The sequence below is a fragment of the Enhydra lutris genome, unplaced genomic scaffold (genome assembly GCF_002288905.1).
Source record: "Enhydra lutris kenyoni isolate GAN:26980312 unplaced genomic scaffold, ASM228890v2 scaffoldscaffold67, whole genome shotgun sequence".
NCBI lineage: Eukaryota > Metazoa > Chordata > Mammalia > Carnivora > Mustelidae > Enhydra > Enhydra lutris.
Window position 1 is genome coordinate 7,682,499 of NW_019154151.1, and position 14,719 is coordinate 7,697,217.

Here is a 14,719-nt window from a genome sequence, read left to right on the forward strand (position 1 = left end):
TCATTTGCCCATATAAGATAAATAAGAAATATAAATTAAAGGAAGTCTAACTGGCTAGACACTCTGGAGTAAGCAAGAAAAGAAATTATGTAGGAAATCTGAATTTGGGAACTAAACCATCATATGTGGTATCTGGATATCTGGCCAAAAGGGCAATTTTATGGAGTGTGAGGCTTTGCCACATACAAAGACATTATCTTTGGGGCTTTTTGTTAATTGGAACCAAATGCCAAAGTACGTTAGTATCTTTCTTTGCCCCTTATCTTTATCAATCACATGGAAATTGGTACTAATAGCAAAGGTCAGATTGAGTAGAAGGAGAGCACTCATATGCTTAAAAAAATGATGGTGAAGCATAAGAGTGATTTGACACTCTAAAGAGTATAAAATCAATATGACAATTCCCCAGCCTTTGAACTACAAGTTGTATGAATAATAAAATGATATCTGATATTTTATAGTTTATAAAGTGGCCTTGTACCTTGAGTACAGTCAACTCCATTTTACAGATGAGAATACTGAGGCTTGGGGACATTCATTAACCAGGTCACACAGCTGATTAATAGCAAAATTTGTATTTTAATTTAATTCTTATGGTTCCAGGTCTAGTTCCTATACCTCATTTATCATGCTGATTATAAAATTTTGTTCAGGAGGAGGGGTAAAAATGGTGGAGGATTAGGAGACCCTACTTCAACCCGTCCCTGAATTGAGCTAGATATCTAACAGAGCACTCTGAACACCCATGAAATCAGCCTGAGATGTAAGAATTACACTTCTGGATCTCTGTGGGGGCAGAGGATCATCAATGGAGAGGTACATAGGAGTTGGGAGTTTGTGCATAAAGTGTGAGGATAAACAGAAGGGAGAAGGAGCCACCAGAAGTGAGCCACTGGAAAGTTATACCTCAATGTGAAAGTGTCCTGCAATTGGGAACCATTAATAGCTTGGAGACCAGTGGCTGTGAGACAGGAAGGGACTGCTAACATCACTCAGACAGAACAAAGGGGCTTAAGGGATGATTGCTGGAACTGGGAGGCCGCAGGGACAGACCTGTGGCCCCAGTGGCAACCATTGCTTGCACATGGCTGAGAGGACCTGGAGCAGACTCAAGTCAGCAGTCTCTGGGTCTGACAGCTGCTCCAGCCACAGCAGCCACTTCTGCTGCCTCCACCACTGCCAGGGCTAAGGGTACCTGGCATAGGCTCGAGTCAATGGTCCCTGGGGCTGGTGCTGCTGCCACTGCCACAACCGCCACCACCTCTGATGCAGCTGAGAGAACCTAGTGTGGACTTGAGTCAGAGGTCCTGGGAATGGCTGCCACTATGACCAGGCTTGCCCGAACCAGTATCACTTGCAGTTTTGGTGGCATGGGGGTACAGAGACAAGCAGAGGGCCTCAGGAAACCACTGAGAGGGTGGCTGGGTTCACACCATCTGTGGGAGCCTGGGGTATTCAACAGAGTTTGCAGAAGGGGAGTCTGTGTGTTCTGGATCAGACAGGAACAGACTGTGACTTCTATCTGAGGCAGAGGTCTGGGTACAAACAGTTAACTTTGCTCTGACCCCCTGAAAAGATGCAAAAAGCCACCAGAGAACAAAATCCTCCAGAGAACAAAAGTCAAAAAACTGGTTTCCACAGAGCCCAGCCCCTTGGTAGTGGACAGGGCAACTCCATGAAAGCAGGACTGACAGGCCCCTCTCCCAGAAGACAAGCTGAAAGAACAAGAAGACAACCACCACAAGGTCCCATAAAATGTAAAACTCCAACACCAGGGGAAAACAGTATATTAAGCTCTCAGGTGGACCTTGTCTGGATTGTGGTTGATATTTTCAGCTATACATCCCCTCAACCACCTATCACCAGAATGATTAGGAGAAGGAACCCCCAACAGAGGAAAAACTCAGAAACTGTGACCTTTGCCACAGAACTAATGGATATGGACATGAGCAAGATGTTGCAAACAGAATTCAGGGTAACAGTTATGCAGACAATAGCTAGGTTGGAGAAAACCATTGGTGACAACATAGATTCTCTAAGGGCAGAAGTTAAAGCTGATCTGGCAGAACCTAAAAATGGTATCAATGAGATCAAATCTTATCTAGATACTCTAACAGCTAGGGTAAATGAGGCAGGAGATCGAATTAGTGATCTAGAAGACAAACTGATAGAAAAGAAGGATCAGGAGGAGGCCTAAAACAAACAGCTTACAATCCATGAAAATAGAATTAGAGAAATAAATGACACAATGAAACATTCCAAAGTCAGAAATATTGGGATCCCTAAGGGGGTGGAGAGAGAGTCTAGAAGATATAGCTGAGCAAATCCTAGCTGAGAATTTCTCTAATCTGGGGAATGAAACAATTGTTCATGTTCAGAGGCAAAGAGGACACCTCCCCAAGATCAATGAGGGAAGAGTGACCTCCGGTATGTGATAGTGAAACTTGTGAATCTTAAAACCGGAGAAAATATCTTAAGGGCACCTAAGGGAAAGAGATTCTTTATGTACAGATAGAGGAACATCAGAATGATGTCATACCTGTCCACAGAAACCTGGAAAACCTGAAAGGGCTGGCAAAACATATTCAGGGAACTAAATTAGAAGAAAATGCAGCCAAGAATACTTTATCCATCAAGGCTGTTAGAATGGATGGAGAGATAACAAGCTTCCAAGACCAGCAAAGACTGAAAGAATATGTGACCACAAAGATGGCCCTGAAAGAAATATTGAGGGGGGTTCTATAAAAGAATAAAGACCCCAAAAGTGATATAGAACAGAAATATACAGAGACAATCTATATAAACAAGGACCTCAGAGGCAACATGATGAAAATAAAAATATATCTTTTAATAATCACTCTCAACATGAATGGCCTAATTGATCCCATAAAATGGCAGAGGGTTGCAGATTGGATAAAAAGACAGGACCCATCCATATGCTATCTACGAGAGACATATTTTGAACCTAAAGATACATTCAGACTGGAAGTGAAGGGATGGAGAACCATCTTTCATGCCAACAGACCTCAAAAAAAACCTGGGATAGCAACTGTCATATCAGATAAATTAGATTTTAAGCTAGACTGTAGTTAGAGATACAGAAGGACACTACATCATTTTTTTAAGATTTTATTTATTTATTTGACAGAGAGAGAGAGAGATACAAGCAGGAAGAGCAGCAGGCAGAGAGAGGAAGAAGCAAGCTCTCTCCCCACTGAGCAGAGAGCCGGATGTGGGGCCTGATCCCAAGACCCCGAGATCATGACCTGAGCCAAAGGCAGAGGCCCAACCCACTGAGCCAAAGGCTTTATCCAACAAGAATATATAACAATTGTAAATATCTATGCCCCCAACATGGGAGCAGCCAACTACATAAACCAACTCTTAATCAAAATAAAGACATATTAATAGGAATACGTTAATTGCAGGGGATCACAACAAACCACTCTCAGTAATAGACAGATCATCTAAACAGAAAATCAACACAGGAACAAGAGCTTTGAATGACATATTGAACCAATGGACCTGATAGATATATACAGAACGTTCCACCATAAAACAACAGAATACTCATTCTTCTCGAGCACACATGGAACTTTCTCCAGAAGAGACCACATACTGGGTCACAAATCAGGTCTCAACTGGTACCAAAAGATTGAGTTTACTCCATGCATATTGTCAGACCACAATGCTTTGAAATAGGAACTCCATCACAGGAAAAATTTTGGAAGAAATTCAAACACTTGGAAGCTAAAGACCATCCTGCTTAAGAATGTTTGGAACTACCAAGAAATCAAAGAAAAACTTAAAACAATTCATGGAAACCAATGATAACAAAGACGCATTGGCCCAAAACCTATGGGATACAACAAAGGCTGTCCTAAGGGGGAAATACATGGGCATCCAAGCCTCACTCAAAGAAACAGAAAAATCCAAAATATACACCTTAAAGTACTGGACAATCAACAACAAATTAAGCCTACCCCCAAACACAAGAAGGGAAATAATTGAGACTAGAGCAGAGATCAATGAATTAGAAACCAGAGATACAGTAGAACACATCAGAGAAAGTAGAAGCTGGCTCTTTGAAAGAATTAATAAGATTGATAAACCACTGGACAGACCAATCCAAAAGAAAAGAGAAAGGACCCAAATTAATAAAATTATGAATGAAAGAGGAGAGATCCCAACTAACACCAAGGAAATAGAGGCAATCATCAGAAATTATTACCAACAGTCATATGCCAATAAGTTAAACAACCTAGAAGAAATGGATGTATTCCTGGAAACCTATAAACTTCCAACCCTGAAACAAGAAGCAATTGACAACCTGAATAAGCCATTAACTAATAACAAGAATGAAGCAGTGATTAAAAACCTCACAAAAAACAATGGTCCAGGACCCAACAGATTCCCTGGGGAATCCTATTCAAAGAAGAAATAATACCTAGTTTCCTGGAGCTGTTTCAAAAAATAGAAACAGAAGGAAAACTTCCAGACTCTTTCTATAAAGCCAACATTACCTTGATCCCCAACCAGGCAAAGACCCCATCAAAAAGCAGAATTTCAGACCAATACCCTGGATGAATATGGATGCCAAGATTCTCAACAAGATCCTACTGAGTAGGATACAACAGTACATTAAAAAGATTATCCACCATGGCCAGGTTGGATTTATCCCTGTAATGCAAGGGTTGTTCAAATCCACAAATCAATCAATGTGACAGAACAAATTACTAAGAGAAGAGAGAATAACCACATGGTTCTTTCAATTTATGCAGAAAAAGCATTTGACAAAGTACAGCATCCTTTCCTGACTAAAGCTTTTCAGAATATAGGGTAGAGGGAACATTCCTCAACTTCATAAAATCCATCTATGAAAACCCACAGCAAATATCATCCTCAATGAGGAAAAGCTCATTAGGAACACAATAAGGATGTCCACTCTCGACACTGCTGTTCAAAATAGTAATAGAAGTCCTAGTAATGGCACTAAGACAACAAAAAGAAATAAAAGATATTCAAATTGACAAAGAAGAAGTCAAACTCTCTCTCTTCACAGATGACATGATATGTGTAAAACCCAAAATAATTCCGCCCCAAATTACTAGAACTCATACAGCAATTCAGCAATGTGGCAGGATACAAAATCAATGCACAGAAATCAGTTGCTTTATTATACACTAGCAATGAAACTGTAGAAAGGGAAATTAGAGAATTGATTCCATTTACAATAGCACCAAAAATGATAAGATACCTTAGAATAAACCTGACCAAAGAGGTATAGAATCTATACTCGAGGAACTACAGAACATTCATGAAAGAAACTGAAGACACAAAAAGACCGAAAAACATTCCATGCTCATGGATCGGAAGAATAAACAGTGTAAAAATGTCTATGCTGCCAAAACAATCTATCCTTTCAATTCCATCCCAATCAAAATACCATAAACGTTTTTCAAAGTGCTGGAAAAAACAATCCTAAAATTTGTATGGAACCAGAAAAGGCCCTGAGTCACCAAGGGAAGGTTGAAAAAGAAAAACAAAGCTAGGGGCATCATGGTGCCTGACTTCAAGCTATATTACAAAGATGTGATCACCAAGACAGCATGGTACTGGAACAAAAACAGACACATAGGCCAATGGAACTGAGTAGAGAGCCCATATATGGACACTCAACTCTAACCCTCAAAATATCCAGTGGAAAAAAGTCTCTCAATAAATGGTGTTGGGAAAATTGGACAACTATATACAGAAGAAAGAAATTCGACCATTCTCTTACACCATACACAAAGATAAACTCAAAATGGATGAAATACCTCAATGTGAGACAGGAATCCATCAAAATCCTAGAGGAGAACATAGTAACCTCTTCAACATCAGCCACAGAATCTTCTTTCAAGACATGTCTCCAAAGGCAAGTGAAACAAAAGCGAAAATGAACTTTGGGGACTTTGTCAAGTTAAAAGTTTCTGCACAGCAAAGGAAACAGTCAATAAAATCAAGAGGCAACCTATGGGATGGGAGAAGATATTCACAAATGACACTGCAAAGGGCTGATACCAAGATCTATAAAGAACTTCTCAAACTCAATACCCAAAAAAACAGAAAATCATGTCAAAAAATGGGCAGAAGACATGAACAGACACTTCTCCAATGAAGACATACAAGTGGCTATCAGACACATGAAAAAATGTTTATCATTAGTCATCAGGGAAATTCAAATCAAAACCACATTGAGATACCACCTTACAAAAGTTAGAAATGCAAAATTTAACAAGGCAAGAAACAACAAATGTTGATGTGTAGAAAGGGGAACCCTCTTACACTGTTGGTGGGAATGCAAGTTAGTGCAGCCACTTTGGAAAACAATGTGGAGGTTCCTGAAAAACTTAAAAATAGAACTATTGTATGGCCTGGCAATTGCACTACTGGGAATTTACCCCATAGATAGAGATGTAGTGAAAAGAAGGGCCATATGCACCCCAATGTTCATAGAAGCAATGTCCACAATAGCCAAACTGTGGAAAGAGCTGAGATGCCCTTCAACAGATGAATGGATAAAGAAGATGTGGTGCATATATACAATGGAATATTACTCAGCCATCAAAAAGGATGAATACCCCTTATTTGTGGAGCATAACAAATAACATGGAGGACAAGGGGAGTTAGAGAGGAGAAGGGATTTGGGAGAAATTGGAAGGGGAGATGAACCATGAGAGACTATGGACTCTGAAAAACAATCTGAGGGGTTTGAAGTGGCGGGGGGTGGGTGGTTGGGGGAACCAGGTGGTGGGTATTAGAGAGAGCACAGATTACATGGAACACTGGGTGTGGTGCAAAAACAAGGAACACTGTTATGCTGAAAAAAAAAATTAAAAATAAAAGAACAGGAATCGTGGGGAAAAAAAAAGGATCAATACCCAACTTTTTTATCAGCATGGATGTAACTAGAAGAGATTATGCTAAGTGAAATAAGTCAAGCAGAGATAGACAATTATCATATGGTTTTACTTACTTGCAGAACATAAGGAATAGCGTGCAGGACATTAGAAGGAAAGGAAAAATGAAAGGGGGAAAATTGGAGGGGGAGATGAACCATGAAAGACTGTGGGCTCTGAAAAACAAACTGAGGGTTTTAGAGGGGCGGGGGGTGGGGGAATGGGTTGGCCTGGTGGTGGGTATTAAGGAGGGCATGTATTGCATGGAGCACTGGGTGTTATATGTAAACAATGAATCTTGGAACACTACGTCAAAAACTAATGATGTACTGTATGGTGACTAACATCACATAGTAAAAAAAAAATTTTGTTCAGGAAAAATTAGTCTTCATCCAAATGGATCAGCAATCTGGATAACTGCACCAGTGAGGGTTCTGGATTCAAGGATGCTTGACTGAAATGCTCAGGAAATGGAGTCTTCTGGTTATTGAAATCCTTTTTGTTTCAACATTTTTTGTTGAACATCATAATGCATATTCAACAATTTTATAGCATAGTAAATAAAGAATATGGAAAAATATTTGAATTTTTTATAGTAAGTGGAACAAATATTTGTTGATTGACAACCTGCAGAGTTTCAAAGCCAGCATTCTGGTTATAATTAGTTGTTCAGGAGTGTAAGTAAAAGTATAGGGTTCTAAACCAAATTTATACTGACTTCAAGACACACCAAGAAATTTACTAAAATAAATCACTGATGAGAGCTTATTGTCTTGTTTGTTTCTTTTTCTCTAAAGTCAAGTTCAAGAAAACAAACAAATCTGTTAGAGATGTTACTGCAACTTATAAATATCATTCAGTGTAAGTTGGTCTCCTTTTCAACACATCTAGACAGAAAGCCAAGTCACCAGACTAAACAAAATTGTAAATGATTTGAAAATCATGGGTTAAATGAAAATCACTCTCATTCGTTGGAATCTTCTATGAGGATCCTGGAGGAAGTAGATAAAGTTTTCATTTATTCTGGAGAAGAAAATTATAGAAATGTCTAACTTTTTGAAACATCTACATAGGCATCAGCTCTACTATGGAGAGGACTGGGGTAGAAGGGGTACTGTTGTGAGGACAACACTGTAGCCACCCTGGTATACTGAGGCAAAAATCAGTCAGTTGTCTGATGAAGTAAAATCGAGGTTCTTGGGAAATTCAAAATGGACCTATGTTAACATATTACAAAGTACCCACAATGACAAATTCAATAAGCAACATAGGGATCTGTTTGGAGAAGGAAGTTTGATTTTCTTTTTTTCTCTAGTGAAAGAGATTTAGAATACTGGAAATTTAGCAATTTTCGATTAACATTTTTCTAAGTAAGTTCTTTTTAGCACTCTTTTCTCCCACACGGAATGAAGAACAAATCTTCAAAGCCCTCCCAGCTGGGATTTTGCTTGGACCCAAAGACATCGTCAAACATTTATTTTCTCATTAACAAAAAGAGGTAGGACTGCCACCACCTCTTTTTTGCCTGTGGCCCCTAATAATCCTAAATAATATTTTAGAAACAATCTCCCTCATTATTTATTATTCTCCAGTGAAATTCTTTTCTCTAACAAAATCAAATGTGTCTTGCATTAATTCATATTATAGATAAATTGTGACATATTTTGATCTATTTTATATGTGAAAGTGATCTGAATGGAATATAATATAGCTTAAAATTAATCTCTGTGCATTTCAAAACTCAATAAAAGAGCTAACGAAATATTTTCCTAATTAGCAGAGGCATTAACTTTCATTTTTATCTAGTGTGCTAAATCAACTGAACAATAATTACTCTGAAGGCTAAACCAATGATACCCATTTAGTTCCCCAATTTCTTCATGTAATATGAATTAATAAATTTTTGGACAGTCTCATGCTATAGTTAAATTCAATGATTCATTTTTAGTTTCTTTCTATTATCTCTTTTAAAAAATCGTATTTCAGAAGGTATGTTAAACACAAGTGATCTACAATGAAAAATATTTAAAAATATTTACCTTTCACAGAAACTAGAAAACATCCCAAATTGACTTCCTTTAATTCTTCAGTGAGAATATTAAAACTGAACTGCTGAATTTCATCCCATTTGAATTTGTATTTTATTATATATTAATAAGAAGATTTCACATTCCAAGAGATGTTCTTGTCCCCATAGTGTAGGAGTAAAATTTCCCTTAATAAATCTTAGGTGGCTAAGAAACGGATGATATCTATAAATAATCTAATTCAGCCATAGAGGTAAGACTGGAACTGGGTGCCCCAGAGCCCAAAAGTAGTTCAAATAAAAATTTAAGTCACAAAAAATTTAATATGTTCCACCTTCTTTGACAGTTCTTTATTTGCTGTCTGTTGACCTTTGAGCAGAGCCAGCAACTTTGTTGAAGAAAAGCAAGCAAACAGGGCTTTTGGATTAAAAAACTTAAAATGTGTTAATCAAATGTTCAGATGATGTTAAAACTGGCAGGGTTATGGTACAGAAATAACATGCAAAATGAACGTTTATATACTTAGAAATAGTCCTATGAAGAAGGAATAATGTCAACAAGAGAAAGCACAAATATTAGGAAAAAACTTAAGATGAAAAAAAAAAAGACAACCACAAATATAAGGGAGATCTCACTAAAAATAATTATGGCTTAAGAGGCTTGGAATTCATAACTGACTACAAGCTAAGTAAGAGCCAGTATTGCAATACTATTGCAAATATGACCTAGAAATATACAGAAAAATTATACATTAAGCAAGGGATTCTCACTCTTTACTAGTAACAGTCTTATAAGAATGAGCATCTATAGAGTCTTTTTAAGCACCAGGAAATGTGCTAAATATTTTAAAAACATCTCACTCAACCTTCCCAATATTCTACCCCATAGGTAATATTTAGCTCCATTTTGTAGGAGAGAAAATAAAGGTCTCAGACTTCCGTCAACTCTTTCTTAAACTATACTCTCCCATATTTCTTGGTTTTTCACTCTATCTACCCACTGAGATATCATGCAGCTTCATTATGGATTACTGACCATTCTCCTATCACATTCACAGTTTATTTTACTATGCCTCCAGATTGCTCCACCCCTTGGTCAGTATGCTTTGTCTTCCTGGCTGAACTCTGAGCTCCTGCAACTGGGTCTGCTCTTGTTACTTGTGCAACCTTCATGAAATAGGATCCATGTCTTTTAGTATGAACAAACAACATTGCACTGGTAAGTGCAATGTAATTGTAAGGTAAGAATGTCAACAGAAAGTATCTCAGAATGTATTTATTCTGAAGTGGTAGGCCTGTTCAAATACATATCTACTTAATACAGGGTGGATATTGAGAAAATGGCTACAGTAGTCTTAAAGAATAAAGTGTTGTGACACCTTCATGCTAAAATAAACCATAGTGAAGTATGACTTTTTTTTTTCTTGGAAGTCTTGGTGCACATAAGTCATGGAGCATGGATTACTTTATTTCATTTTAAATAGCATTTTTTATATTTAAGAGTTAATTAAATTTTATTGTAATAATTTTGGAAAAATACTAAAAAGCATGAAGAATAGCATTTTATTCACGCATAAGCTTGTCTGCTAGAGTGAAGCCCAATTAATAATTTGGTATACAGTCTTCTTGTCTTTTTTCTAGGTAAAACATTTACATATCCATTTCCAGACTGACAAAGATATGTTGAAGCATAATTTGACTGCCTCTTTTTGTATGAACTGAATTAAACTTAATTTGTGTCATAAAAAAAAATGTTGTGACACTGGAATCTAAATGGAGTCTTTTCCCTCTTTCTTAAATAATTTTTTCCAATTTAACACAATGCATGAATGGTTGTTTATGACAGATGACGTTACCTTGTGTTCTACTTTGATTTATTGATGAAATTACAGCAATAAATCATATTTATGATCATTAAAAGAGATAAATCAAAATACACAATTACCTGTTCATCACAAAAATCATGAAAAATGTGCATTTTAAAAATTCTGGTGGAGAGAGAAACAACTAAATGTTTCCTACCTAATCCAAAACAGTTCCATTCTCAATTGCAACTTCAGAGAATGATGAGAATCTGAAAATTAAAATGTCTTTTAGAGGGTCTATTTGCCAGCCTTCAGGCAGCTGGATAGCTAAACATTTCAGGACCAGTTATTTAGTCTCTTCTTGGAGTCAATCAGCAAAGCATTTTAGTTCTAAAAATACCAATCTTTCACACAATTTTCATTTTTGCTATGTCTACACAGTACCTAAAAACCAGTGGTATAAGATTATTTTTTTTTAATTGAGCAGGCTTCTATATACAGCTTTAAAGCAATTTCTAAATTGGGGACAGACTAATTAGCAGCATCTGGTTGGTGGGTTTGCTACATTTTTATAACCATAAAGGTTTTCATTATATTCAATAGAAATTTCTACTACTTCTGTTTTAACCACTTTTCTATTTTCCTTATCTCTGAATGATAAAAAAACTATTTAAATACTTCTCCTTATAACACTCATTGAAGATGGGGTTCCAATTACTTCTTGTCTTTAAAAAAATCTCCATTACAGTAGTTTGTTCTCATATCAAAGAAAAAAAAAACTTTTTTACTACCTTTCTCTGAAAATTCCAGTTTTCCATCTCAATTTTTAAAGTATGGTAAGTCTACCCCATAATAAGCACCAAGATACGTAGCTATTATTATTACTATAATTATATTATAAGAAAAAAGAAAATATACTACACCATTTATTGGAACATAATGTCAGAGCATAATTCAAAGCAAAAGCTTTAATCTACAAATTGGGGTACCCAGAAAGGAAGAGCTGGAACTCAAGAGTCAATACCTAAAGCCAGCTGTCAGCACTAGGTCATATAGGCCTCTAACCTAAACAATACAGATTAATATAGAGTACTTAAGAACAATGTAGGACCCCAGAGATTCTAGGATGTTGTGTCCTAGACACACCAGCACGAAGAGCCACAAGATTATAAACTTCAAATAAGTCTAATAACTGAACAAAGCTGAGCCTACAGGTGGGTAATTCAGTAAGCCAAATGGGTAATTCAAGAAAGCAGAAGCAGAAGAAATGAGGTGGGGGCTAATATCTTTCCTTGGCAATAACTAAGCTGAAGATATGTATGTTCCCCAGTAAGAGAAAGTAGTTTCCATGTAGCAGATGATTTCTATCCTGCTTTTTACTGTGAGCTGAGCCTCATTGTATACATTTCCTTTTTTGAAAAAAAAAATTTATTATCTAAATTTCCTTTCAGTGTACCAGAATTCATTGTTTATGCATCACACCAAGTGCTCCATGCAATACGTGCCCTCCATAATACCCACCACCAGGCTCACCCACGTTCCCACCCCCACCCCTTCAAAACCCTCAGATTGTTTTTCAGAGTCCATAGTCTCTCATGGTTCACCTCCCCTTCCAATTTCCCCCAACTCCCTTCTCCTCTCCATCTCCCCATCTCCTCCTTGATATTGCTTATGCTCCACAAATAAGAAAAACCATATGACAGTTGACTCTCTCTGCTCGACTTATTTCACTCAGCATAATCTCTTCCAGTCCCATCCATGTTGATACAAAAGTTGTATATTCACCCTTTCTGATGGAGGCATACTACTCCATAGTGTATATGGACCACATCTTCCTTATCCATTCATCTGTTTAAGGCCATCTTGGTTCTTTCCACCGTTTGGCAACTGTGGCCATTGCTTCTATCAACATTGGGGTACATGTGGCTCTTCTTTTCACTACATGTGTATCTTTGGGGTAAATACCCAATAGTGCAATTGTAGGGTCATAGGGAAGCTCTATTTTTAATTTCTTAAGGAATCTCCACACTGTTTTCCAAGTGGCTGCACCACCTTGCATCCCCACAAACAGTGTAAGAGGGTTACCCTTTCACATCCTCTTCAACACACGTTGTTTACTGTCTGGTTAATTTTGGCCATTCTAACTGGTGTAAGGTGGTATCTCAATGTGGTTTTGATTTCAATATCCCTGATGGCTAGTGATGATGAACATTTTTTCATGTGTCTGATACCCATTTGTATGTCTTCATTGGAGAAGTGTCTGTTCATGTCTTCTGCCCATTTTTTAACATGATTATCTGTTTTGTGTGTGTTGAGTTTGAGGAGTTCTTTATAGATCTTGGATATCAGCCTTTTGTCTGTACTGTCATTTGCAAATATCTTCTCCCATTCCGTGGGTTGCCTCTTTGTTTTGTTGACTGTTTCCTTTGCTGTGCAGAAGCTTTTGATCTCAATGAAGTCCAAAAAAGTCATTTTGCTTTTGTTTCCTTTGCCTTTGGAGATATATCTTGAAAGAAGTTGCTGTAGCTAATATCAAAGAGGTTACTGCCTATGTTCTCCTCTATGGTTCTGATGGATTCTTGCCTCACGTTGAGGTCTTTTATCCATTTCGAGTTTATCTTTGTGTATGGTGTAAGAGAATGGTCGAGTTTCATTCTTCTACACATAGCTGTCCAATTTTCTCAACATCATTTATTTAAGAGACTGTCTTTTTCCCACTGCATATTTTTTCCTGCTTTGTCAAAGATTATTTGACCATAGAGTTGAGGGTCCATATCTGGGCTATCTACTCTGTTCCACTGGTCTATGTGTCTGTTTTTATGCCAGTACCATGCTGTCTTGGTGATCACAACTTTGTAGTAAAGCTTGAAATCAGGCAACGTGATGCCCCCAGTTTTGTTTTTCTTTTTCAACATTTCCTTAGCAATTCGGGTCCTTTCTGATTACATGCAAATTTTAGGATTGTTTGCTGCAGCTCTTTGAAAAATGCCAGTGGAATTTTGATCAGAATGGCATTGAAAGTATAGATAGATTTCTCTAGGCAGTATAGACATTTTAACAATGTTTATTCTTTCGATCCTTGAGCATGGAATGGTTTTCCATCTTTTTGTGTCTTCTTTGATTTTTTTTTTTTTTGGATTTTTTTAATTTCTTTTCAGCGTAACAGTATTCATTGTTTTTGCACCACACCCAGTGCTCCATACCATCTGTGCCCTCTCTAATACCCACCACCTGGTTCCCCTAACCTCCCACCCCCCGCCCCTTCAAAACCCTCAGATTGTTTTTTCAGAGTCCATAGTCTCTAATGGTTCACCTCCCATCCAATTTCCCTCAACTCCCTTCTCCTCTCCATCTCCCCTTGTCCTCCATGCTATTTGTCATGCTCCACAAATAAGTGAAACCATATGATAATTGATTCTCTCTGCTTGACTTATTTCACTCAGCATAATCTCTTCCAGTCCCGTCCATGTTGCTACAAAAGTTGGGTGTTCATCCTTTCTGATGGAGGCATAATACTCCATAGTGTATATGGACCACATTTTCCTTATTCATTTGTCCGTTGAAGGGCATCTTTCAAAAAATTGAAGCAGAAGGAAAACTTCCAGACTCTTTCTATGAAGCCAGCATTACCCTGATCCCCAAACCAGGCAAAGACCCTACCAAAAATGAGAATTTCAGACCAATATCCCTGACGAATATGGATGCTAAGATTCTCAACATGATCCTAGCAAACAGGATCCAATAGCACATTAAAAAGATTATACACCGTGACCAGGTGGGATTCATCCCTGGGCTACAAGGATGGTTCAACATTCATTAATCAATCAATGTGATAGAACAAATTAATAAGAGAAGAGAGAAGAACCACATGGTCCTCTCAATTGATAAAATCCAGCATCCGTTCCTGATTAAAACACTTCAAAGTATAGGGATAGAGGGAACATTCC

At 37.6% G+C, this 14,719-nt stretch overlaps 1 pseudogene; it reads left to right on the forward strand.

Annotated features, from left to right (window-relative positions):
- Positions 1–1,675: 1,675 nt before the first annotated feature.
- Positions 1,676–14,719, forward strand: part of LOC111159202 — a 35,133-nt pseudogene continuing 22,089 nt past the window's right edge.